A 26,540-nucleotide genomic window follows, 5' to 3' on the forward strand; every position below is an offset into this window, starting at 1 on the left:
AACAAGTCTGAATTCCATGAGACAGAAATCACATCGAGCATTGTTCCTGGCCACAATGATGCAAAGGTGGAAATCAGTAACACGAGGAAGAGTCTTGGAAAACTTACAAATTTATGGAAACTAAATAACATACTCCTGAACCACCAATATGTGAAATAAGAAACAAAATTTTAGAATATCTTTAGATGAACAAAAATGAAAACATAACATATCAAAACTTAGACATCCCTGTCAAGTCAGGACATACTATAACAATAAATGCCTACATCAAAAGAGGATACAGGGGCCGGCGCTGTGGCATAGCGGGTAAAGTCGCTGCCTGCAGTGCCGGCATCCCATATGGGTGCCAGTTCGAGTCCTGGCTGCTCCACTTGCGATCCAGCTGTCTGCTATGGCCTGGGAAAGCAGTAGAGGATGGCCCAAGTCCTTGGGCCCCTGCACCTGTGTGAGAGACCTGGAGGAAGCTCCTGGCTCCTAGCTTCAGATCAACACAGCTCTGGCCATTGCAGCCAATTAGGGAGTGAAGCAGTGGATGGAAGACCTCTCTTCCTCTCCTTCTGACTTTCAAGTAAATAATCTTTTTTTAAAAAAGATACAAATGGCCAACAAATATGAAAATGCTCAATTTCGGCAACCATCAGGAATATACAAATAAAAACCACAACAGGGGGTTCCCTTGCAAGTGGATGGTGCTGGAGGCAGAGGCGAAGCCACAAAATTCCCGTGCTTCCCTCTGGGGCCGCCGCCTCCTCGCCAGGGCAATGGCTTCCAAACTCCTGCGTAGTCAACCTCAGGATGCCAGGACTGGGGGCAAGGGCACCATGTGCCAGAGGATCGCCCGGAACTTGGGCCTGCAGCATCTCTCCAGCGGCCACTTCTTGTGGGAGAACATCAAGGCCAGCACGGAAGTTAGTGATACAGCAAAGCAACACCTAGAGAAAGGTCTTTTGGTCCATTTGAGACACTTAAAGATCAGCTCAGCCGTCGTTGGATTCACCCTCCCACTGGAAGAGTGTATAACCTGGACTTAAACCCACCCCATCTACCTGGAATTGATGACATCACTGGTGAGCCATTAATCCAACAAGAGGATGATAAACCGGAAGCAGTTGCTGCCAGGCGGAGATAGTATAAGGATGTGGCAAAGAGCCGAGGAGTGCGCCACGAACTTTCTGGGACGGAGACTAATAAAACCTGGCCTTACGTTTACACACTTTTCTCCAACAGATTGCACCTATTCCGTCCAAACAGGCATACTGAGCCTGCCCAGTGGAAGGACCAGAAAGACGTGGCCATGCGTTCAGCTGTGCTGTGTCCAAATTAGAAGGCGGCCGAGAGAGCTTGCAGCATCTTTTCTAGTTTACAGGGTGAACCGATAGGAAGACTAGTGAGTAGAACAGCTCACAAAGAGGCCCTCCTCTGCCTTTCAAAAGCAAGCTCACCCTCAGGTGCTTAAGGCGTCTCCACGCGTGTCCAGAGAGCGGCACCTTCTTTTACCCACAATGGCGGTAGTCTCCGCTTCTCCCCACCGCCATGGCTGTTGAGCCACAGTACTCCAGCCTGTCCTCAGGTTATCTGGCATGTGCTCCCCCTAGTGACAATGGAATTGAAGCTGTTGCTCTCAGGGGTTGCTTCTCTTGATCCTGAGTGTGTCCACAAGTTGTTGTTTTTTTTTTTTTTTCCCCAGTAAGAGCGATTCCTCCTTTTCTGCATGCTCCAAGGATTGTTTGCTTTTCAGACATCTACAGTGAGACAATTTGGCTTCTACTATTTAAAGACAGTATTTTTTAAAACTTCTGTATTCTCTCATTATAGCCAATTAAGTAATGTGAGTAGATAGTGATCATTTTTGTCTCTTTCCAATTTTCTTAAAAACAGAGCCAGGGGACTCCACTGAATCTCTTCCTGCACCGGGAATGGAGCTGTGCAGAGGATTGGACTTCACCGCTGGTCTGCCTCTCAGGCTCGCACTGCTCCCTTTTATTAGAAAAAATTATACCCCTAAAACTCTTTAGGGTTCCTCTAAAAAGCAACACATTTTGAAAGATCTCAGTACAGAAATAAGGCCATACGGAATGACTGGACTAACAGCACAGGTAAACTTTTTATTCCTGAAACATTGCATTTTGAAGATGCCGCTAAGTGTTGATGCTGACAGTGTTTCTCTGGTGAGTGATCCAAGCACATTATAAACAGTTGGCGCAGGGAACGGAGCCTTCGGGGGTAGGGAAAATGTTGCACCAGCCACACCTAGACTGTGTGTGACAGCTTTACGATTACGGGAAAAGCAAAGTCTTCAGCTCTTTTCTGGTCCATGGAGTACATTCATTCCATGGGGTGGTCCTAAAGTCTAGAAATAGATATTACATGATGATACAGGACAATACATCAATAAACCAAGCCTTGCCTAGTTTCTGGAAAACAGACACACAACAGGCTGTCACCTTAATCCAGTTAGATCAGCTGAGGATATGGAGAAAATGGAACCCTTGAACACTGGTTGCGGGAATGTAACTTAGTATCGAGGATCCTCAAAGAACTAAAAACAAAGCCCCCATATGATTTAGCAATCCAGCCACCGGATATCTATCCAAGGGAAATGAAACCACTGTGTCAGAGACATCTGTACTCCCACGCTTATTGCGGCACTATTCACAATAGCCAAGATATGGCATCAACCCAGGTGTTTATCACTAGATGAATGGTATATATATATAAATCATATTTGTGGTATATAAATGGAAAATTTTAGCATTAAAAAGGAATAAAACCTGTCATCTGTGACAACATGGATGAAACTGGTAGACACTGTACTAAGTGAAATATACCAGACACAGAAAGACAAATACTGAGGGGCCAGCACTATGGCGTAGTGGGTAAAGCCCTGCCTGCCATGCAGGTATCCCATATGGGAGCCGGTTCAAGACCCAGCTGCTCCACTTCTGATCCAGCTCTCTGCCATGGCCTCGGAGAGCAGAAGATGGCCCAAGTCCTTGGGCCTCTGCACCAGTGTGGGAGACCCCAAAGAAGCTCCTGGCTTCGGATCAGCGCAGCTCCAGCCATTGCTGCCAATTGGGGAGTGAACTAGCGGATGGAGACCTCTGTCTCTCCCTGTGTAACCCTGACTTTCAAATAAATAATGAAGATAAATCTTAAAGGACAAATACTGACTGGCTTTACATGTATGTGGAACAAAAATCAACCCCACAGGAACAGAATGGAAAGATCGTTACTAGAGTCTGGGGAGAAGGAGAAGTGATGGGGAAAGGAGAGATGTTGGACTGAAGGATTAAATTTTACTGAGCTATGGTACTGTGTGGCGAGTGCAGTTAATGAGAATGTATTTTTTCTTCAAAGTTATGGGAAGAACAAATCTTTAATATTCTCACTACAAAAAACAAGTTGGAGTGATATTAGATTGAATCTCTACAGTGTATATACAGATAAAAACATCAACTTGTACTTTATAAATACAGATTTGCCAAAATTAATTTTTTTGACAGGTAGAGTTATAGACAGTGAGAGAGAGACAGAAAGGTCTTCCTTCCATTGGTTCACCCCCCCTAATGGCGGGTACGGCCGGCGCTTGCCGATCTGAAGCCAGGAGCCAGGTGCTTCCTCCCGGTCTCCCATGCAGGTGCAGGGCCCAAGCACTTGGGCCATCCTCCACTGCCTTCCCGGGCCACAGCAGAGAGTTGGACTGGAAGAGGAGCAACCAGGACAGAACCCAGGGTGCCAGCGCCGCAGGCAGAGGATCAGCCAAGTGAGCCACGGCACCAGCCAAAATTAATGTTTTAAAACTTGAATTATCTGTATATGAAACAATCATACTGACATACCGTTAGATTTATTTCCCTTTAGACAGCTGAAACTACTCAAACATTTACTGAGTTGATATCCCTCCACCAACAACTTATCCTCACACACACACACACACACACACAACCAGCAGGGGCAAGCGTTCGCCTTAGTTGTTAAACTACCAGTTAAGAGACCCACGGCCGGCGCCGCGGCTCACTAGGCTAATCCTCCGCCTTGCGGCGCCGGCACACCGGGTTCTAGTCCCGGTCGGGGCGCCGGATTCTGTCCCGGTTGCCCCTCTTCCAGGCCAGCTCTCTGCTGTGGCCAGGGAGTGCAGTGGAGGATGGCCCAGGTGCTTGGGCCCTGCACCCCATGGGAGACCAAGAAAAGCACCTGGCTCCTGGCTCCTGCCATCGATCGGATCAGCGTGGTGCGCCGGCCGCAGCGCGCCGGCCGCGGCGGCCATTGGAGGGTGAACCAACGGCAAAAGGAAGACCTTTCTCTCTGTCTCTCTCTCTCACTGTCCACTCTGCCTGTCAAAAAAAAAAAAAAAAAAGACCCACATCCAACATTATAGTGCCTGTGTTCAATCCCTGACTCTGGCTCCTGACAATACAGACGTTGGAAGGCAGTTATGATGCCTCAAATAACTGGGTTCTTGCCACCCACATGCGAGACGTTGAATTCCCAGCTCCTGAATTCGGCCGGGCCCAGACCAGGACACTGCAGGCATCAGGGAGTGAACTAGAAGACGGGAGCTCTCTATCTTTCTGCTTCTCACATAAAGAAAATTTAAAGCCCCAAACAGCAACAATGACACACACACAAAAAAAATACCGCCAGGTTTCAGTCCACTAGAAGGTTGAGAGTTCATCTGTTTGGAACACAAAGTACAATCTCACAAGAAACCTTCAGTGATGATCGCCTACATGCCCTCAAACCACCACAAGTGCCTCAAGCGTTGCTGTGCATTTTGTCAATCTAAGGTACCCTCCCACCGGGCCCTCACACCCTCATTTAGACTAGCAGCTCTGGCTAATCACATGGAACTAAGAACACTGTGGGGAAAACTTCACAAGAGAATTAGTCCTCAAAAGCGGATCCATCTGCCCATCCCTATGTTCTAGTGAATCTGACAGCATTTATTCTCTCTAGGGTGGTATGTAGTTTGTCATGGAAATACACAGTTTGGGGGCCAGGGCTGTGGCATAGTGGGTAGAGCCGCCACCTGCAGTGCCGGCATCCCATATGGGTGCCAGTTTGAGTCCTGGCTGCTCCACTTCTGATCCAGCTCTCTGCTATGGCCTGGGAAAGCTGTAGAAGATGGCCCAAGTCCTTGGGCCCCTGCACCCACGTGGGAAAACCAGAGGAAGCTCCTGGCTTTGGATCGGCACAGCTCTGGCTTTTGCAGCCAATTGGGGAATGAAGCAGCGCATGGAAGATCTCACTCTCTGCCTCTCCTTCTCTGTGTAACTGACTTTCAAAAAAATTTAAAAGAATTTGAGGTAGAGTTAGACAGTGAGAGGGAGAGAGAAAGGTCTTCCTTCCGTTGGTTCACTCCCCAGATGGCCTCAATGGCCGGAGCTGTGCTGACCAAAGCCAGGAGCCAAGTGCATCTTCCCAGTCTCCAATCCAGCAGAGAGCTGGATTGGAAGAGGGGTAGCCGGGACTAGAACCAGCACCCATATGGGATGCCAGCGCAGCAGGCAGAGGATTAACCTACTGTGCCATGGTGCTGGCCCCTAAATAAAGCTTTCAAAAAATAATATACAGTTTATCAATTCTCAAGCATGTATATTGAGTTGATCAAATATGAAGGTACTTCAAAAAGTTTGTGAAAATGAAATTAAAAGTATTTGTGCAAAACATGTTTCAATTCATGCATAGTTTTCAGCATACTCATTTCCATGAACTTTTTGCAAAGTTCCAAGAAGCATGGATTTCAGAACTTTGTAGGATCAGTGCTGTGGCATGGCAGGTAAAGCTTCCGTCTGTGGCGCCAGCGTCCCACATGGGTGCCAGTCCATGTCCTGGCTGCTCCATTTCTGATCCAGATCCCTGCTAATGTGCTTGGGAAAGCAACAGAAATTGTCCCAAGTGCTTGGGCCCCTGTCACGCACATGGGAGACATAAGTAGCTCCTGGCTCCTGACTGCAGATTGGCCCAGCTCCAGGTATTGCTGCCATTTGGGGAGTGAAACAGTGGAAAGAAATGCAATCAATATCCACCTTTCAAATAAAAATTTTTTTAAAAAATATTTTACTTGAAAGTCAGTTACACAGAGAGAAGGAGAGGCTGGGGGGGGGGGTAGTCTTCCATCCGCTGGTTCACTCCCCAGATGGCCGCGATGGCCGCAATGGCCGGAGCTGTGCCAATTTGAAGCCAGGAGCCAGGATCTTCTTCCAGATCTCCCAAGCAGGTGCGGGGGCCCAAGGACCTCGGCCATCTTCTACTGCTTTCCCAAGCCATAGCAGGGAGCTGAATTGGAAGTGGAGCAGCTGGGTCTCGAACCAGCGCCCATATGGGATGCCAGCACTGCAGGCAGAGGCTTTACCCACTACACCACAGCACCGGCCACATAAGTAAATTTTTTTAAAAAACATTTTTGCATGAAAATAAGCTTGTTTTAATTTTATTTCCCATGAAATTTTGAAGCTCCCTAAATAACTGGATAGTGAATACTGGAATCCAGTTCTCTCACCATCAGTGTTGGGGGGGAGAGGTGACTAGATAAGAGGGGAAGGCTAGAAAGGTGTGTGTGACAATGGATTAGTATTGAATACCTCAATATGAATGTTTAGCTTTATAAACAAATAGTTGCCTATAGAAATAGAAACATGTGGACATACACAGGTTAGTATAGATATTTGAAGTATCTTTTGAAATCATATATATTTTCCATGAACTTTCAAAAGTGTTTACATCCAAAATAAAAAGTTTGTTTATTTCAAGGATACTTTTAAAAGTTGTTACAAACAAGATTCCAAGATGGCCGAGTAGGACAAAGACATGTTGATTCTGGCCAGGGGAAGATAGCAGACAAAGCACATTCCTAGGGGAAAATTGGAGAGGAGTTTGCAGTGGAAATTCTACAGAAAGAAGCGGAATGCCATGGAGCAGCGTGGAAACTGTATGCCCAGCAATGATCAGGGACACCACCTACTACTACTGCGATCAGGGGCTGGAGGAGATGCCAGGTTCAGAGAGCAAGGTGAGAGCAGACTGATGGGAGAACCTTGTAGACCACACTGTTCTTTGAGGGTAACCCACTTATTCCAGTGAAGGAAGAGCACCTTTCTTTCTCCCTATCCTCACACAAGAGCGCCTGGCAACCAGCGGGGAGAAGGCGCCACCCAAACACCCATAGAGGCTACCACAGCTCTTGCACACGCGAGCAGGGTATTTTACCAAAGAGAAAAATTTGTGTGGCCACAGATTTTGAGTCTCACTGGGAGGGCTGACAGGGGAATGCACACCTACTTAGGACTGTGAGGTACTCCCATTATCTAAAACTATCAGAGGCTCTGGGGTTTGGACTGCCAAGGTGGCGCGCTCACAGGCAGCTGGCTCTCTGTGGATGGGACAGGCTTGTGAGGCAGAGGGGATCCATTGCATCCAGTGGCTGTGGGAGCCTTATGCACCTGACTTGTGCAAATTCTGCGACTCCACAAGAGGGCATGGGGTATAGCTGTGTCTCTGGGCAGTCATTGTGTCTGGCCATCTACACCCTTGCACCCACCCACACAGCCACAGTGTTTTCATAGTCCTGGCATACAAGCCTCCCAAATCATGAGCACCTAGCCCCTTGTCAGTTTTCCCCAGACACAGGAGTTTCCACTCAGCTGGTTTCTGGGCACACGGACACCACCTGTCACCTATGTCCAAAATGGTGTCCACCATCTCTCAGCTTATTACAGAATTCTGGATACTACTTATCAATAGTCTAGACTACTTATCAATAGTCACCTTGAATGTAAATGGCCTCAACTCTCCAGTTAAGAGACAGACTAGTTGAATAGACTAAAAAACAAAACCCATCTATTGTCTGCTTAGAAGAAACACATCTCACCATGCATCTCACCAACAAAGATGCATGCAGACAAAAAGTGTACGGAAAAAGATATCCCATACTAGCCAAAACCAAAAGAACTGGTGTAGCCATCCTAACCTCAGACAAAATAGACTAACACAAAAAGTGTTAAGAGACAAAGGGCACTATGCAATGATTAGGGGATCAATTCAACAGGAAGATGTGACTTATAAACATATGCACCTAATTATAGGGCACCTGGCTATTTAAAAGAAATATTGGGGCGAGTGCTGTGACGCAGGTTAATCCTCCACCTGCAGCACCAGCATCCCATATGGGCATTGGTTCTAGTCCCAGCTGCTCCTCTTCCGATCCAGCTCTCTGCTGTGGCCTGGGAAAGCAGTAGAAGATGGCCCAAGTCCTTGGACCCCTGCACCCACATGGGAGACCCAGAAAAAACTGGCTTCAGGTCAGTGCAGCTCCGGCCATTGTGGCCATCTGCGGAGTGAACCAGCGGATGGAAGACCTTTCTCTGTCTCTCCCTCTGTAACTACCTCTCAAATAAGTAAAATCTTTAAAAAAAAAAAAGGTAACAAATCTAAAAGGAGACAGACTCAAATACAGTAGTAATGGGGGATGTCAGTACTCTACTTTCAGCAATGGACAGATCAAGACAGAAAATCAGCAGGGAGACAACAGATTTAATTGGTCAAATGGATCTAACAGATACCTACAGAACTTTGCATCCTACAGTCACAGAATATGCATTCTTCTCACCAGTGCATGGAACTTTTGCTAGGATTTACCACATGCTAGGCCAGCCATAAACCAAATCTCAGTAAATTCAAAAAATTGAAATTACACCATGCATCTTCTCAGACCACTATGGAATGAAGCTGGAAATCAGCAACTCAGGAATCCTTAGATCACATGCAAACACATGGAGACTGAACAACATGCTCTAAATGAACAGTGGGTCATAGAACAAATCAAAAGAGAAATCAAAAACTTTCTGAAAACAAATGAAAATGACAATACATCATATCAAAACTTACAGCAAAAGCAGTGTTAAGAGGAAAGCTTATAGAAATTGTTGCTTACATCAAGAAATTGGAAAGCACCAAATAAATGAGCTATCAGTGCATCTGAACGACCTAGAAAAACAGCAGCAAACTAAACCAAAAACCAGTAGGAGAAAAGAGTTAAAATAAGAATAAACCTGGTGGCCGACACTCTGGCATAGTGGGTAAAGCTGCCACCTATAGTGCTAGCATCCCATATGGGTGTCGGTTCAAGTCCTGGCTGCTCCTCTTCTGATCCAGTTCTCTGCTATGGCCTGGGAAAGCAGTAGAATATGGTCCAAGTGCTTGGGCCCCTGTACCCATATGGAAGATCCAGAAGAAGCTCTTGGCTCCTGGCTTCAGATCAGCACAGCTCTGGCCATTGCAGCCAATTAGGGAGTGAACCAGGGGATGAAGGACCTCTCTCTGCCTCTCCTCTCTCTGTGTAACTCTGGCTTTCAAAATAAATAAGTCTTAAATAAAAGAATAAACAAAGAAATAAAACTATACAAAAGATCAGCAAAGAGCTGGGCTTTTGGAAAAAAAAATTGACACAACATTGGTCCAACTAACCAAAAAATAGAAGATCCAATCAAAATCAGAGATGAAAAGGGTAATGTAAAAACAGACACCATAAAAATAAAAGGATCATCAGAAATTATTACAAAGAGCCGTATGCCAACAAACCAGGAAACCTAAAAAAAAAAAAAAAATAGATTCCTGGACACATACTGCTTATCTAAATAGAGCCATGAAAACATAGAAAACCTAAACAGACCAATAACCAAGGCAGAGATTGAATTAGTAATAAAGACCCTCCCAACAAAGAAAAGCCCAGGACTTGATGGCTACATGGTTGAAGTCCAGACATTTAAGAACTAACTCCAATTCTTCTCAAGCTATTCAAAAACAATTGAATGGAAGGAACCCTCCCAAATTCTATGAATCCAGCATCACCTTAATTCCTAAACAGAGAAAGAACTACAGACCAATTTCCCTGATGAACATAGAGGCAAAAATCCTCAACAAAATACTAGCCAATCGAATCCAACAACACATCAGAAACATCACCACCCAGACCAAGTGGGATTAACCAGATATGCAGGGATGGTTCAATGTTCGCCAATCAACGTGACTCATATTAAACTGAAGAAAAAACCATAGGATTATCTCAAAGATGTGGCAAAAGCATTTGATAAAATACAATACCCTTTCATGTTGAAAACTAAAAATTGGGTATAGAAGGAACATTCCTCAGCACAATCAAGGCAATTTATGACAATCCCACAACCAGCATCTGATTGAATGGGGAAAAGGTGGAGACATTCCCACTGAGATCCAGAACTAGATAAGGATGCCCACTCTCACTATTGCTATTCAATCTAGTCTTGAAGTTTTAGCCGGAACCATTAGGCAAGAAAAAGAAATCACAGGGATACAAATTTGGAGGTTGGAAGTCAAACTAACCCTATCTGCAGATGACATGATTCTACATAGAGGATCCAAAAGACTCCACTAAGACTACTGGAAATCACAGAAGAGTTTGGTAAACTGGCAAGATATAAAATCAACACACGACAATCAATAGCCTTTCTAAACAGGCAATGCCATGACTGAGAAAGGACATCTAAGATCAATCCCATTCACAATAGCTACAAAAAAATACCTTGGAATAAATTTAAGGAAGGATGTCAAAGATTTCTATGATGAGAATTACAAAAACTTAAAGGAATAGAAGATACAGAAAGGAAAAATCTTCAATGTTCCTGGATTGAAAGGACCAATATCATCAAAATGTCCATACTACCAAAAGCAATTTACAGATTCAATGTGATACCAATCAAAAGACTAAGGACATTCTTCTCAGATATAGAAAAAATGATGCTGAAATTCATGTGGAAATGCGGTTCAAATAGCTAAAGCAATTTTTAGCTAAGACATGGAATCAACCCCAATACCCATCAGCTGAAGACTGGACAAGGAAATTATGGGATATGTACACATTGGACTACTACACAGCACTTAAATATGAAATCCTGTACATTGAGGCTTAATGCTATAACGAGTACTCAAACCATATATTTCACTTTGTGTTTCTATGGGGGTGCAAACTGTTGAAATCTTTACTTAATGTATACTAAACTGATCTTCTGTTAAAAAAAAAGAAATCAGCAGTTCCCAACTTGACTCTCACTGGGATTAAACTTGACAATAGGTCTGATCTGATTTCATCATCATTTAAAAAATCATCTATTATTTTTCACTTTATGTTTCTGTGTGGGAGCAAACTGTTGAAATCTTTACTTAATGTATGCTAAACTGATCTTCTGTATATAAAGAGAATCGAAAATGAATCTTGATGTGAATGGAAGGGGAGAGGGAGTGGGAAAGGGGAGGGTTGCGGGTGGGAGGGACGTTATGGGGGGGAAGCCATTGTAATCCATAAGCTGTACTTTGGAAATTTATATTCATTAAATAAAAGTTAAAAAAAAGAATGCAAAAAAAAATAAGGCTATTACAAAAAATCAATTTCCTATAGCATAAAATTAAACATAAGTACTACATTAAGAGATAGAGGAGGGCCGGTGCTGTGGCATAGGTTAAGTCTCTGCCTACAGTACCAGCATCCCATATGGGTGCCATATCAAGTCCCGGCTGCTCCACTTTTGATCCAGCTCTCTGCTATGGCCTGGGAAAGCAGTGGAGGATGGCTCAAGTGCTTGGGCCCCTGCACCCACATGGGAGACCTGGATGAAGCTCCTGGCTTCAGAATGGCCCAGCTCTGGCCACTGTGGCCATCTGGGGAATGAACCAGTAGATGGAAGACCTCTCTTTCTCTCCCTCCCTCTGTAGCTCTGCCTCTCAAATAATTCTTAAAATAAGTAAAACAAAGATACACAGGAGCTTTTCACAAAGATAGTGTCAAAGGGGAAGAAGGAAGCTCCTGCCCGCCCCCAAAAGCCAAAGCATATCCTTTGAAGGCCAAGAAGGCAGAGCTGAAAGGTGTCCAGTCACACAAACACATATACAAACAAAAAAACCCACTAGATATCACCTATGTGCTGGTGACTTAAGACTATCTCTTATGGTAGCCCAAATATCCTCAAGAGAGCACCTCTACTATGCCATCAAGAGGAAGATAGAAAACAAACTCGTGTTTATTGTGGATGTTAAGGTCAACAAGCATCAGATCAGACAGGCTGTGAGGAAATTGTATGACATTGATGTGGTCCAAGACAAACCCTGATCAGGCCTGATGGAGAGAAGGCACGTGTTTGACTAGCTCCCGGTTATGATGCTTTGGAGGGTGCCAACAAACTTAGGATCATCTAAACTGAGTCCAGGGGGGCAGCACTGTGGGCCACTGGGTTAAGCTGCCAGCATCCCATGTGAGTGTAGGTTCGAGTCCTGTCTACTTCCAATCCAGCTCCATTCTAATGTGCATGGGAAAAGCAACAGAGGATGGTCCAAGTGTTTTAGGCCCCTGCACCCATGTGGGAGACCTTTATGGAGTTCTAGGCTCCTCACTTCAGCCTGGCCCAGTTCTGGCCACTGCAGCCACTTGTAGCATGAATCATCAGATCAAAGATTTCTGTATGTCTCTCCCTCTAACTCTGCCTTTCAAATTAATAAAATAAATCTTAAATAAACTGAGTCCAGCTGGCTTATTCTAAATACACGTTTTTTTCACCATCAGAAAAAGATGCAGGAAAGGACAACACCATCCACCATAACTCAACCAAAATCCAAAAATAGTCACCAAAAGAAAAACATTCAATAAAAAAAAAAAACTTGAGTATAAATTTATCCTAAAAGATAAATGGGATCAAAACATACCTAACTGGGGCTGGCACTGTGGCGCAACAGGTTAAAGCCCTGGCCTGAAGTGCTGGCATCCCACATGGGCACCAGTTTTAGTCCCAGCTGCTCCACTTCCAATCCAGCCCTCTGCTATGGCCTGGGAAAGCAGTAGAAGATGGCCCAAGTCCTTGGGCCCCTGCACCCACGTGGGAGACCCAGAAGCAGCTCCTGGCTCCTGACTTCAGATCAGCACAGCTCCAGCCGTTGTGGCCATCTGGGGGAGTGAACCAGCAGATGGAAGACCTCTACCTCTCTAACTCTTTCAAATAAAATATCTTTAAAAAAACATATCTAACTGTATGCTAGTAACTTTAGCTATACATATATTTATAAAACATATGAAAGAAAAAATGGCAAAAAAGATTGGGGGAAATATATTAGGCAAATGCTAATGAGAAGGAAATACATGTGGTAATATTAATAAGAACACTGAAGATCTCAATCTCTAACTAGGAGAAGAATGTTTTGTGTGAATAAAACACAATCCACCAAGAAAACAAGTCACAGCACTTAACCTAGCTTCTAAAATTCTAAGGCAGACTTTCGGTTCTTGCTAAGAGCGATTAATAGGTATCAGACCACACTTTCCATCATGAACCACAACACACACTATACAACTGCTATGAGCACTGAACAGTGGGAGACTGCAATCCCTAGATCAGAAATTACAATAGCTAAATCCAACAGGTGGTCCTGGATTGGATCCTGAATCTTATACAGGCCATTACTGGGACAATCAGCAAAATTTGAATGGGGTCTGTGGACCAGATGGTAATCCTGGATTGCTGTCAATTTCCTGATTGTGATGGAACTACTGTAGTCAGGAAAAGGGTGCTCTTGTTTTTAGCAAATGCACACTGACATACTGAGAGGTAACCGGTACAACGTCAGGAACCAATTCTGAAATGAGTCAGGAAAACAAAAATGCAAAGAATCATACATTCACGTGGGGGAACACACACCGAAACTGATCAAACCTGGGAAATCTAAGTGGACAATATATGAACTCTTTGCACTGATCATTGTTAGAACTACTGCTGAGGCTTGAATGGGGTCTGAGGATTAAGTGGTAGTAACGTATTCAGAATACGTTTTCTGGTTCTGATGGTTTACAGGGCGGGGGTCTTGAAAAAGCTATGGAAATGTATATTATGAAAAAACTGTTTTGAAGTTTGCTTTGCACCAGAATGAACTTACTTTTCATTCCATTTTCCACGAATTTTCTGAAGTACCTTCACACTGTGGATATGTCCTTGTTTCTAATGTAGAAGGACACTGCTGTCTTATTGCCAAGTTGTTGGTGGGGGGTGACAAGCCCTTTGCATTGTACTTGCAAGTTTTCTATAAGTGTGTAATTATTTCAATGTTAAAAATTTAGGCCGGCACCACGGCTCACTAGGCTAATCCTCCACCTAGCGGCGCCGGCACACCGGGTTCTAGTCCCGGTCGGGGCGCCGGATTCTGTCCCGGTTGCCCCTCTTCCAGGCCAGCTCTCTGCTGTGGCCAGGGAGTGCAGTGGAGGATGGCCCAAGTGCTTGGGCCCTGCACCCCATGGGAGACCAGGAGAAGCACCTGGCTCCTGCCATCGGATCAGCGCAGTGCGCCGGCGGAAGCGTGCTGGCCGCAGCAGCCATTGGAGGGTGAACCAATGGCAAAAGGAAGACCTTTCTCTGTCTCTCTCACTGTCCACCCTGCCTGTCAAAAAAATAAAATTTAAATATGTATATCCTCCAACCCAACAATTTTACTCCATACCTGTTACAGAAAAGCAGCTGGAGCATGAACTCAAGAAGCATGCACAAATGGCGACCACTGCACTGCTTACAACAGCAAAAAGAAACAGAAGCAGACCAGTGGTCAGCAAAGAGGGATGAGGAAATATGGCTCGTCTGTGCAAGGAATTATCGTGTAACCGTTAAAAAGAATGGTACAAGCCATCATGGGAGACATCTCCAGGATGTAGCATGAAAAAGAAAAGCATAGAGAAGTACTTTTCCAAGTGTGTGTGCATCTATATCTAGATATCCGTAAAATTTTTCTCGAAGTTTACATCAAACTCTTAACAGTGATTATGTTTAGGGAACTAGAATAGTGGTCCGAGGAAGAGAGCATTGCACTATTAATTTAAATCCTTTTAATCACATACATGTATTTGCATTAATAACAATACTTCAAAGTTCTCTACCAACCCCTCCAAAACCATAAACCTGGCATCCCACTGGGTCATCCTTCAGAACTTTTAAAGGTTTATTTTGAAAGTCAGAGTTAGAGAGGGGAGGAGTCAAGGAGATCTTCCACCCTCTGGTTCATTTCCCAGATGACAGCAACAGCCGGGGCTGGACCAGGCTGACTCCAGGAGCTTCCTCCGGCCTCCTGCGTGGTGGCAGGAACCCAAATACTTGGGGCATCTTCCGCTGCTTTTCCCAGGCATTAGCAGGCAGCTGCATCAGCAGTAAAGTGGCTGAAGACACAACCAGCACCCATACAGGATTCCAGTTTTATCAGCTCCTTCACAATGCCAGCCCCTACCCCTAGCTTCTCATTCAGACCGAGTTCCTCCAAGTAACGTCTTACCCAGTTGTCGCTCCCCGTCTTCGTGGAGGAGCGACACTGAACCCTGCCTAGGCTTCATATCCGAGTCACGGCACCATTATGTCGCTCCCCCTCTTCGTGGAGGAACGACACTAAACCCTGCATAGGTTTCCTATCCGAGTCACGGCACCATTATGCTGCTGGTTCTTCCCGGGTTGGCTGCCGTCCCTTCCACCTCCGTGGAAGGGCGGTTCCCTGCCACATTCCCCACTTCCGCAGGGGAGCGGCACACCGCCGGCTGGCTCTCTCGGGGGCTGCACAGGTGTTCCTTCAGATGTTCCTCTTAGATGTTCCTGGTGCATGCCGTCTCTCTCCTCCTTTATAGTCCTCTTCCACCAATCCCAACTCTGCTACCCACACGCCGAGTATGCTGCTCTCCTCCAATCAGGAGCAGGTCCCACAGTTTATTGGTTGAACTGGAGGCAGCTGTGTAGAAGCTGTTTACTTCTCTCCCAGCGCCATATTGTGGGAGAGCAGATGCATAGAATAAGTCTTAATTCCAGTAACTCAGTCCAGTCCGGGTTGCTCCCCACACCCAGTAATAAAACATTTTAGCCTCAACCATTGCCTTACTATTTGCTGATATATTCTGCTATGCATCATCCAGAGTTCAACAAAAGACAATTTTGTAGTATTTCTTAATCCCTCATTGATAAGTAAAACTATTCCACCTCCATGGAGATCGTGAGCTATGCTGACTTTTTTATAGCATTCAAATAAGCACAGCTGCAGAATTCGAGACAGGAGCAAATACTCTCATGAGAGACATTTACAGCTCAAATGATGGAAAATAAGAGTGTACCCTATATCCCTTCCACACAACATACAGCTAAGCAGCTCAGTTTTGGGGGCAGGCAGACCGAAACCCTCTGCATTAACGATGCAGGCTCTCCCTCTGGCACCACCACATTAAAAAGCAGCTGACTTGGCATGGGTTCGCTTCACAACTGCAAATCCTAGAATTATTCAAGTCTGCAGCAGAAAAGTTGCCTCATTCCACTGCAGAGGGTCCTAACAATTTTCTTTTAACTGAAATAGTCCACCATGAGCTGGAATACAAGTCTGAAAATGTGCTTTCAGAAGAGAACTGGAAATCTTCCCTGGGGCCTTGTACACATCCTGAGGAAGAGCCGTAGACGCGTGCCAGGTCGACCCACAGACATTCCAGTGGCCAACATTTGTGTTGGAGTCGATGTTGTCTCTTCAGGAGGAACAAAAGCTTAACCTCTTAGTTCAACCTGACTCAGGACGGCTGGTGTCTTAGAGCTACGAGCATTTTCACTTGAAAGGCAGTTACAGAGAGAGGAGAGACAGACTTTCCACCTGCTGGTTCACTCCCCAAGTGTGTCCAATAGCCAGGGCCGCACCAGGCTGAAATCGGGAGCCAGGAGCTTCTTCCAGTCTCCCACATGAGTGCAGAGGCCTAAGAACTTGGGCCATCTTGCTCTGCTTTCTTAGGCCATTAGCTGGGAGCTGGATCAGAAATGGAGGAGCCAGGTCTTGAACCAATGCCCATATGACGTGTCGGTGTCGCAGGCAGAGGCTTAACCCACTACACCACCATGCGGACCCCCTAAGGGCTCATTTAAAGAGGTCTATGAAATAAGGTATACCAGAACCTGGTTAGAGAACTCTGCCATGAGCTTGCTGTGATCCAGCACCTGCCGAAGCCTTGATTAGAACACGTGACCCTTGAGGGGGACTGTGAGGCCCTAAAATAGCCTTCATTTGGACTTAATCATTCCCCACCACTTACCTGCCCCGTCCAAAACATACCAGTCACATGTGGCTGTTTAAATTCAAGTTTAGTGAAGATTTCAAATTCAGTTCCTGGCCATGCTAACCACATTTCCAGCACTCACCACATGGCTTGATCCAACGTGAAATGAGCCATGGAAGAAGGATGCTCCAACAGAACGCAATACAGACGTTACGTGAAGCCGCTGCTAGTAAAGTCTGGCAGTGCCCCTCCCTGTCCACTGGCAAGGGGCCCCTGGGCCATGATTTACAAAATACAAAGGCTGAGGATCACAACAACTTCAGAGAAGCCACTTCTGTGGAAACATCCCTGAAAACTGCTTGTGGGAAATCTATGCTCCAGACTCTCTGGTGTGTATGCTCAATTTTACAAAGTGTCTTTCCTTTAACACAAGTAGGTGGGGCCTGCACTCTGGCACAGCGGGTTAATTCACTCTCTGCAGTGCCGGCATCCCATATGGACACTAGTTTAAGTCCCAGCTGCTCCATTTCTGATCCAGCTCCCTGCTAATGCGTTCAGAAAAGCAGCGAAGGATGGCCCAAGTCGTTGGGCCCCTTCACTCACTTGGGAGACCTGGATGAGGCTCCTGGCTTTGGTCTGGCCCAGCCCTGCCTGGCTGTTGCGGCCAGCACATGGAAGAATTTTCTCTCCCTCTCTGTAATTCTAACTTTCAAATAAATAAATCTTAAAACACACACACACAAGTAGATATCATCCCGCTTTGCTACAGAGAACAGGAGCAAACCAAAAATATTAGTTCTGTTAGTCTCCGATTTCCCTGAATTTTTGTAGTGTTTTAACTCTTCTTGCCTCAATCTAGATTCAAACACTTTTGTCTTTACAAATGTATGCTTTTACACCTCAAAGCGTGCCGAGTAATTAATATCCTCTGCGTTAGCTAAGCACTGTAGCACTGCAAGAGGACATGGAAATGGCTTGCCTCCTATTCTGATTACTAAATGCATTTTGCGACTGCCACCTGAGCTCCCATTCGCTTCATGAATGAATGCAAGGCATTCCCAGAAAGGACAACAATGGCACCAAGGCATTAGAAGACAGCACCTCGGTCCAAAACAGCCACCACCATGAATCCATCTGCTGTGGGCACAAGGGAGTCCCAGCCAGCATGCACAGGGCAGGCCTCAGTCCAGTTCCCCACAATGGAAAGAGAGCAGCTCGGAAAACAAGGAGTCCTTCGACTGCAGGCGCCAGGGCTCAAAGTCTGTTTGGACAGTTCCATTCCTGGGTCTAAGTGGCCTAGGTAGCAGCCAGTTTGATTTTTCACTGTAGGGAAGGCTTCTTTTTCTCTTCCCACAAACTCGAAGTCACAGCACTAACGAGTTTGTCGTTCAAAGCTGCTTGCCTTCTTCCTCTCCACACAGAAAGGAAATGCCTGCCATGGACATTCAGAGGCAACCCCAAACGTGCTTCAAAGGCCTGCAAGGATAACCTTTCCCACACAAGTCAGGCTGAGAGCAGAACACAAAGCCAGTGAGTGCCAGGGGAATAGAGACTGACTGCTAATGAGGATGGGCTTTCTTTGGGGGCGGGTGGAAACGTTCTCCAATTCAAGAAGTTCATGGAACTGCAAGGTACAGAAAAACCATGCATGAGTTTCAGGGGGGGATTTGCATAAAAACAAACTGATGTTTAATTGTACTTTTTTTTTTGACAGGCAGAGTTAGACAGTGAGAGAGACAGAAAGGTCTTCCTTCCGTTGGTTCACCCCTCAAATGGCTGCCACGGCTGGCGTGCTGCAGCCGGCATGCTACACCGATCCGAAGCCAGGAGCCAGGTGCCCCCTCCTGGTCTCCCATGCGGGTGCAGGGCCCAAGCACCTGGGGCCATCCTCCACTGCCCTCCCGGGCCACAGCAGAGAGCTGGCCTGGAAGAGGAGCAACTGGGACAGAATCCAGCGCCCCGACTGGGACTAGAACCAGGGGTGCTGGTGCCGCAGGCAGAGGATTAGCCTAGTGAGCCGTGGCACCAGCCTAATTGTATTTTTCAATGACCTTTTTGATGTACCACTGTAAAGTATGTAGTACAGTGACTGGCATATAGCAATCCCTCAAATGCTAGCTATTATAGCTGTTTTACTTGTAGAGGTACTAGTAACCAGAAGGTCCTCAATAAATAAGTACATAGCTTATGACAAAATCCTACATGTTCAAATTTTCAAAAGCTGTGGCCGGTACTGTGATGCAGCGGGTTAATGCCCTGGCCTGAAGCACCAGCATCCCATATGGGCGCCAGTACAACACCCGGCTGCTCCACTTCCGATCCAGCTCTCTACTGTGGCCTGGGAAAGCAGAAGATGGCCCAACTGCTTGAGCCACTGCACCTGCGTGGGAGACCCGGAAGAAGCTCCTGGCTGCTGGGTTCAGATCGGCACTGCTCTGGCCATTGCAGCCATCTGGGGAGTGAACCATCGGATGGAAGATCTGCCTCTCTTCTCTGTGTAACTGACTTTGAAATAAAAAATTGAAAAGATTCATCTGTGCAGAAACAACAAAGCTACATTCTGAGCTAAGCTCAGTGTCATATGAGCCCTTAGATTCTATTGATGTGACAGATGCCTGGGACACCAAGGCACAGGGATGTTAGGGATCCAGACAAGGCCATCCCCAAACACTTGGCATTTCCTGCCCCTGTGGCCAACATGAAGCCCAGCAGACTTCTATGTAATTTAAGAAAAGCTGTATTTATTTGAAAGAGTTACAGAGAGGAGGACCCCAAAAAAAAATCTTCCATCTGCTGGTTCACTCCTCAAATGGCTGCAACAGTCAGGGATGGGCCAGACTGAAGCCAGGAGCTTCATAAAGTCTCCTGCACGGGTACAGGGGCCCAAATACTTGGGCCATCCTCTGCTGGTTTTCCCAGACCATTAGCAGGGAGCTGGATCGCAAGTGGAGCAGCCCAGAGACACTGTTGCAGGCAGTGGCCTTGCCTGCTAGGCCACAAGGCCAGCCCCACTCCCTGTGTAATTCCTTAAGTGATCAGAGCCAGGCAAAGTCAAACAGGACCCTCAGAGGTCTTCTAGCCCAACCCTCTCATCTTGGAGAAAGAAGGCCCATGACAATGTTGCTGTTTCCCAGCTTTTGTTTCTAGTCAGCTAAACAAAAACAGGAGCCTGTCACAGCCAGCTCCTCACGCAGCATAGATGTGCTAGATTGGATCATGGCCACCCCCAAAAGCCAACCTAGACAGAGCCTGATGTAACCCCGATAGCCCCGAAAGCAGTTCTCCCATCATGAGGTCCAACTCTAGCAAAGATTTCCCCACTGCATTCATGAGCAGGCTCTGAGGCAGAATCGGAGTCCACACTTGCTAGGCCCATCAAGACTGCAGCCCCTGCCAGCTGGCTGGGCCGATACAAAGAGAATAATGACGACACCCCAAGGTGATTCTTCCTGCATGTCCCCAACCCAGATCTGTCTCCCGAACTCCAATCCCGCACGTAGAGCTTTCTAAAGCGGCACCCATATGGGATGCTGGCACCGTAGGTGGTGGCTTTACCCACTATGCCAAAGAGCCTGCCCCATCTTAACATCCCTGTAAACCATCTTGATGCCTCCCTAGACTTGATCTCGATGCCCACAACTTAATTTCAATGCCCCCTCAACTTGATCTGCATGCCTGCCCCCAACTCAGCTTTGGTAATGATGCCGTTTAAACTTCCATCTTGATGTCTTCAACTTGAAAACGATGCCACCCCTAATTTTGAGGTCCCCTTAATGCTATGCCCCCTAAATGGATCTCAGAACTCAGCATCTCCTTGGCTCAACCTTGGCATACCCTCATCTCAATGTCCCCATCAAATAGGATCTTGAAGCCTACTCTTATCGTTCTCATTGCCCCTTTGACTCTCAATCACCATGCCACCCAAATCAACTGCAAAAATGATGCTATTTAAACTTCTTTCTGATGTCCTCCTCACTCGATCTTGATGCCACCCCGATCTTAGTGGCCCTTAACCTCGATGCCCCCAACTGGATCTCAATTATGCCCCTTAGACCTCCATACCCCTTTGAGACGACTGCAACTCAAGGCCAAATCTTTTCTATCACATGCCTCCTCCACTTGATCTCAATGCCCCCCAATTCAACACCAACCTTGATGCCCCCCAACTCAACCCCAACCACGATGTCCCCCCAATTCGACACCAACCTTGATGCCCCCCACTTGACCCCAACACCCTCCCCACTAGACTAACCTCCACTGCGACACCCCACCTGACTCAACCCCGACCCAACATCACCAAGCAGCAACACGACCTTGGTAACAATGCCACTTAAACCTCCATCTTGATGTCCTCCTCAACTCAATCTTGATGCCACCCTTGATCTCAGTGGCCCTTTGACCTTGATACACCCAAACTGGTTCTAATTATGCCCCTTAGACCTCCACACCCCCTTGGCCTGACCTCGGCACCCTCTCCATTAACCTGGAACTCAAGGCCCACTCTTCTCCATCACGTGCCCCCTTGACTAGAACTTGATGACCTGACTCAATCTCAATGGCCCCTCGACTCGATCCCTAGTTACTTGACCTCAATGCCTCCCAACTCGATCCCTAATGACTTGACCTGGACCCTGATGCACCTCTTGACTCAGTCTCCATCTCAATGCCCCTCATATCAATCTCCATTCCCCCCAACTCAACCTCAGTAACGATGCCACTTAGACCTTCATCTGGGTGTACTCAACTCAAACACTGACACTCTTGATCTTGTTCTCTCCAAGCACTTGATGCCCCCTAAGTGGATCTCAATAATGGCCCTCAGACCTCGACACTCCCTTGACCCAACCTTGATGCTCCATCTCAATGTCCCCATCCACCAGGATCTCAAGGCCCTCTTCTAGCTCTCAATGCCCCCGACTCATCAATACCCTCATCGCCATGTCCCCAGTCTCCATCTCATTAATGATGCCACTTAGACTTCAACACCCACTTGACCTCACCTTGATACTCCATTCTCATTGTCCCTGATGACCTCCACCTTGATGCCCCCCAACCTGTCCTCAACCTCCACTTTGATGCCCCTTTGATCCGACTTCAATCTCCCCTCATATCAATGTCCAAGACCTCCCAACTCAACCTTGATAATGCCACTTAGACCTCCCTATCTTGATGTCCTCAACTCAAAAACGATGCCACCCTTGATCTTGGTGTCTGCAAGTACTCGATGCCCCCCTCGGTGGATCTCAATAATTATGCACCTCAGACCTCAAAACTCCCTTGACCCAACCTTGATACTCTCTACATCTCAACGTCCCCATCAACCAGGATCTCAAAGCCTTCGTCTAGCTCTCAATGCCCCCTCAACTTGATCCTGAAGACCCCCTGGACTCAGTCTCTATCTCCTTGTCCCTTTCTTCAATCACCATGCCCCCAACTTGACCTTGATAACAATGTCACTTGAACTTCCATCTTAATGTCCTCCTTAACTTGATCTTGATGCCACCCCTCATCTCAGTGTCCCCTTGAACTTGATGCCCCTCAGTTGGATCTCAATAATGATGCTACCTTAGGCCTCCATACCCCCTTGACCCAATCTTGAATTCCCCCATCTCAATGTCCCCATCAACCTGGATCTCGAGGTCCAGTCTTGTTCTCGATGCCCCATGACTTGATCGTTTCCCTTTCAACTCTTCTCAATCTTGATGCCGCTCATATGAATCTCTATGCCCCCTGCCTTGATCACCATGCCCTGACTCAGACCTCCATCTTGATGTCCTCCTCAACTCAATCTTGATGCCACTCTGGATTTAAGCATCCCCTTAACCTTGATGCTCTCCAACTGGATCTCAATAATGATGTCCCTTAGACCTCCAGACCCCCTTGACCTGGCCTTGATACTCTCCCCATCAGCCTGGATCTCAAGGCCCATCCTCTTCTATCTCAATGTCTCCTCCAATCTCCTTGCCCCTCATTTCCATCTTGATCTCTATATGCTTGGCTCAACCCCATTAGTGATCCATTTAGACTTCGATATCCCCTTCACCTAAACTTGATACCCCACCATTCTCACTGTCCTCAACCTCGACACCCACTTCATCTCCATCTCAGTCTTAGAGTCCTCTCGCCTTGATCTTGATGCCCATCTTGTCTAGATCCCAATTTCCATGACCCCTCAATCTCTATCTCAATGTCCCCTGAACTCAATGTCCAATGCAACCTAGATAACAATGCCACTTAATCTTGAGGTCTTCAACTCAATCTTGATGCCATCCCTGATCTTGATGCCTCCTTCACCTCAATGCCCCCCTTATACCTCCAAACCCCCTTGACTCAACCTTGATGTCCCCAACTCAATCTGTTCTCCCAACTTGATCTTGATGCCCCCTTGTCTCCATCTCCATACCCCCAGAACTCAATGTCCCAACTCAACCTCGACAATGAAACCACTTAGATCTCGATCTTGATGTCCTCCTTGACTCAATCTCTATGCTTCCACTGATCTCAATGCCCCCAACTGGATCTCAATAATGACACCCACATCTCAATGTCCCTGCCAACCTTGATCTTGATGCCTCCCCACTCAATTTTGATTTTAGTGCCCCCTTGTCTCCATCTCCACGCCCCCTCTGAACAAAATGCCCTGACTCGACCTCGATACTACTTAGACCTTGACGTCCTCCTTGACTCGATCTCAATGCTCTCTCATGTCGATCTCATAACCCCCCCTCATCTCGATCTTGATATTTGTCTGGATCTTGATTTCATGCCCCCACTTCATCTCTATCTCCATCTTGATGCCCAACTCGACCTCAATAACAATGCCACTGAGATCTCCATCTTGACGTCCTCTTCAACTTGATTTTGATGCCACCACTGATTGATGCCCCCCAACTGGATCTCGATGTCCCTTGACCTGACCTCAATACCCTCCAATATCAATGCCCCCCTCAACTTGATCTTGATGCCCTCCCAAACTCGATACCTCCAACTTGTCCCTGATAATGATACCACATAGACTTCAATCTCGATGTCCATGACTCAATCTCAATGCCCACAGTCTGATCAAGGATGCTGCCCCTTAGACTTTGACAACCCCTTGATGTCAATGCTCCCTTTGACCCCTTCACTCCATCTTCCCATCTCAGTATCCCTCCTGAACTGTTAAACTGACCCTCAGCCTGTCTGCCCCCTCTTCACCTCTCTGCCTTCCTGCTCAACCTCATGCTTTCAAGCCTCTTGCCCATTCTCTCAACTTTTCCCTCTTAGCCCCTCTCAAGGCTCAACATCCTGGCCTCTTGGCCCCCAGCCTCATGGTCACCCCATCGACCTCATAGCCCCTACTCTCAACCTTGCCCTCATCCTCACCCTCTCGATCTGGCCTTCTCAGCCTCCTGCCCTCTCCCCGGAACCTTGCCCATATAGCCTCACACCCTTCCTCTTGACCTCTCAGCCTATTTCTTGGCCTCACAGCTCTCCTCTCAGCCTTGTGGACCCTTCATGGCCCTAGCCTCTTAGCCCCTTAGCTTCCTGACTCACACTCTCAACCTCAGTGCCCCCTCAACTTTGGCCTCTCCCCTTGTCTTTCTCTTGACCCCATACTCTTCAACCTCACTGTCTCAAAGTCCTCTAAACCTGTTGCCCTCTTGCCCCCACACCCTAGCCTCTCAGAGCCCATGCCCCACCTGAGCCTCATGGCCCCCCTTCAAGCCTAGCCTCTCATCTTTATGGCTCCCCTCTCAGCTCCCCCTCAGCCTCTTGGCTCCACCTCTATCCCCTCCACTCTCAACCTCAGCCTCCCGACCTCACAACCCTCTTGACTTCATAGCCTCCCTCATTGGCCTCTCAGTTCCCTAGACCTTGCCTCTCAAGTCCAACTTCTCCACCCTCTCTGAACCTCATGGATTCCCCCCTCCTTGGCCTCAGCAGCTCAGGCTCAGCCACTTGACCCAGCTCTAGCCCTGTACTCTCAGCCTCATTGCTCCCTTGACCCTGCCTTAACCTCTCAAGGCTTAAGGTCACCCCCTTGACCTCACAACCCCCCCAAACCTTGGCCTCTCATTCTCTCAGCCCCTGTTCTCAACCTTGCCCTCTTAGCCTTGTGCCACCCCACTCCCACCTCTCTCCCTCACGGCCCCCCTCAGCCTCAGCCTCCCAGCCTCACATCTCCCATCTTGACCTCCCTCTCATGGGAACCCTCTGGACCTCAGCCTCACTGCTCTTCTCCTGCACTCTCCTCAGCTCTCAGCCCTCTCAACCTCACCCTCACAGCTCCCCTGTTGGCCTCAGTCACTTGACCTCAACCCTGCAGCCCCTGTTTGTCTCACCATCTCAACCCAGCCCTCATATCACTGCTCCTTGCCTCTCAGCAGCCAGCCCATACCCCCCTTTCAACCTTGAGATCTCAGCCTCTCCACCTACCTCTTGACCTCAGGCTCAGCCTCACAACCCCCTTCAGCCTCGACACCTTGGCCTTACAGCTCCCTCTCCGCCTCTATACCATGCCCTCTCAGCCCCACGACTGCCCACCCTTCAACCTTCACTTCCTGCCCTCTCAGCCCCCTTGTCTGCACGGGCCTCACCCTGTTGTCCCCCCACCCCATGTCAACATCAACTTCAGCTTCTCGCCTTCTCAGTCCCGCAGCACTCCTCTCAACCTCTGTGTCATCCCCCCACCCTTGACCTCTCAGTCTCACGGCCCCCTCTCAAACTCACACATCCTGCTAGGCCCCTCTCAACTTCACAGCTCCCCTCTCAATCTCAGCCTCTCACCCTCACCTTCTCAGCCATGCTCTAGAGCCCTCTTTTAATTTCAGACTCTCAGCCTCACCTCCTCTCAACCTCAGCCTCTGAGCCTCCCTTTCCAGTCTCCTCTCACTCTTGTGGCCCCCTCACTTCCCTTCTTGATCTCACATCCCCTGTTTACCTCACAGACCCCTCTCAACCTCTCCCTCTCAGCCCCCCCCTTTCAACTTTGCCCTCTCAGCCTCACCCCCTTGCCCTCAGTCTCCGACCCTCTTGAACTAGGACCCTTGTTGCTCCTAAATCCCACCCTTTGCCTCACTTTGGCCCCGTGTCTAGCCCTGGAGGCCTGCCCTCGCCCCCACCCCCACCCCGGCTCTCCTCTCTCCCCATCCTCGCCCTCACAGCCCCGTCGGACACCCCCCTCAGTCTCCCTCACAGCCTCATGGCCACCCTCTCACCCTCACGGTGGCCTTCTCTCCCTCTCAGTCCCCATCTCACCCCCTTCAGCTCGCCTCTTGTCTTCGCCCTCTATAGCCAAGCCCTCCTCCCCTTCACCCTCAGGACCTCACTTCTCGATCCGTCTCTGGATCCCCCTCGTGGCCTGCCTTTCCCTCTCTCCAAAGAGGCCTCTGTTTCTTTGGCCTGGCCCTTGCTGCCTTGACTTTTCAGCCTCTCGGTCCCTTGTGGTCCCCACCTGCCCCCTTTCGACCACCATTTTTGGCCTCAGTTTGCA

The 26,540-nt window shown here is 47.6% G+C and overlaps 1 protein-coding gene and 1 pseudogene across 4 annotated transcripts in view; one reads left to right on the forward strand and one right to left on the reverse strand.

Annotated features, from left to right (window-relative positions):
• Positions 1–26,540, reverse strand: part of CD99L2 (CD99 molecule like 2) — a 102,253-nt gene that overhangs the window by 32,648 nt on the left and 43,065 nt on the right. The window lies entirely within an intron of this gene.
• Positions 762–1,260, forward strand: LOC127487628 (adenylate kinase 4, mitochondrial pseudogene; annotated as a pseudogene).

Source organism: Oryctolagus cuniculus, chromosome X (genome assembly GCF_964237555.1).
Source record: "Oryctolagus cuniculus chromosome X, mOryCun1.1, whole genome shotgun sequence".
In the NCBI taxonomy this organism is placed as follows: domain Eukaryota; kingdom Metazoa; phylum Chordata; class Mammalia; order Lagomorpha; family Leporidae; genus Oryctolagus; species Oryctolagus cuniculus.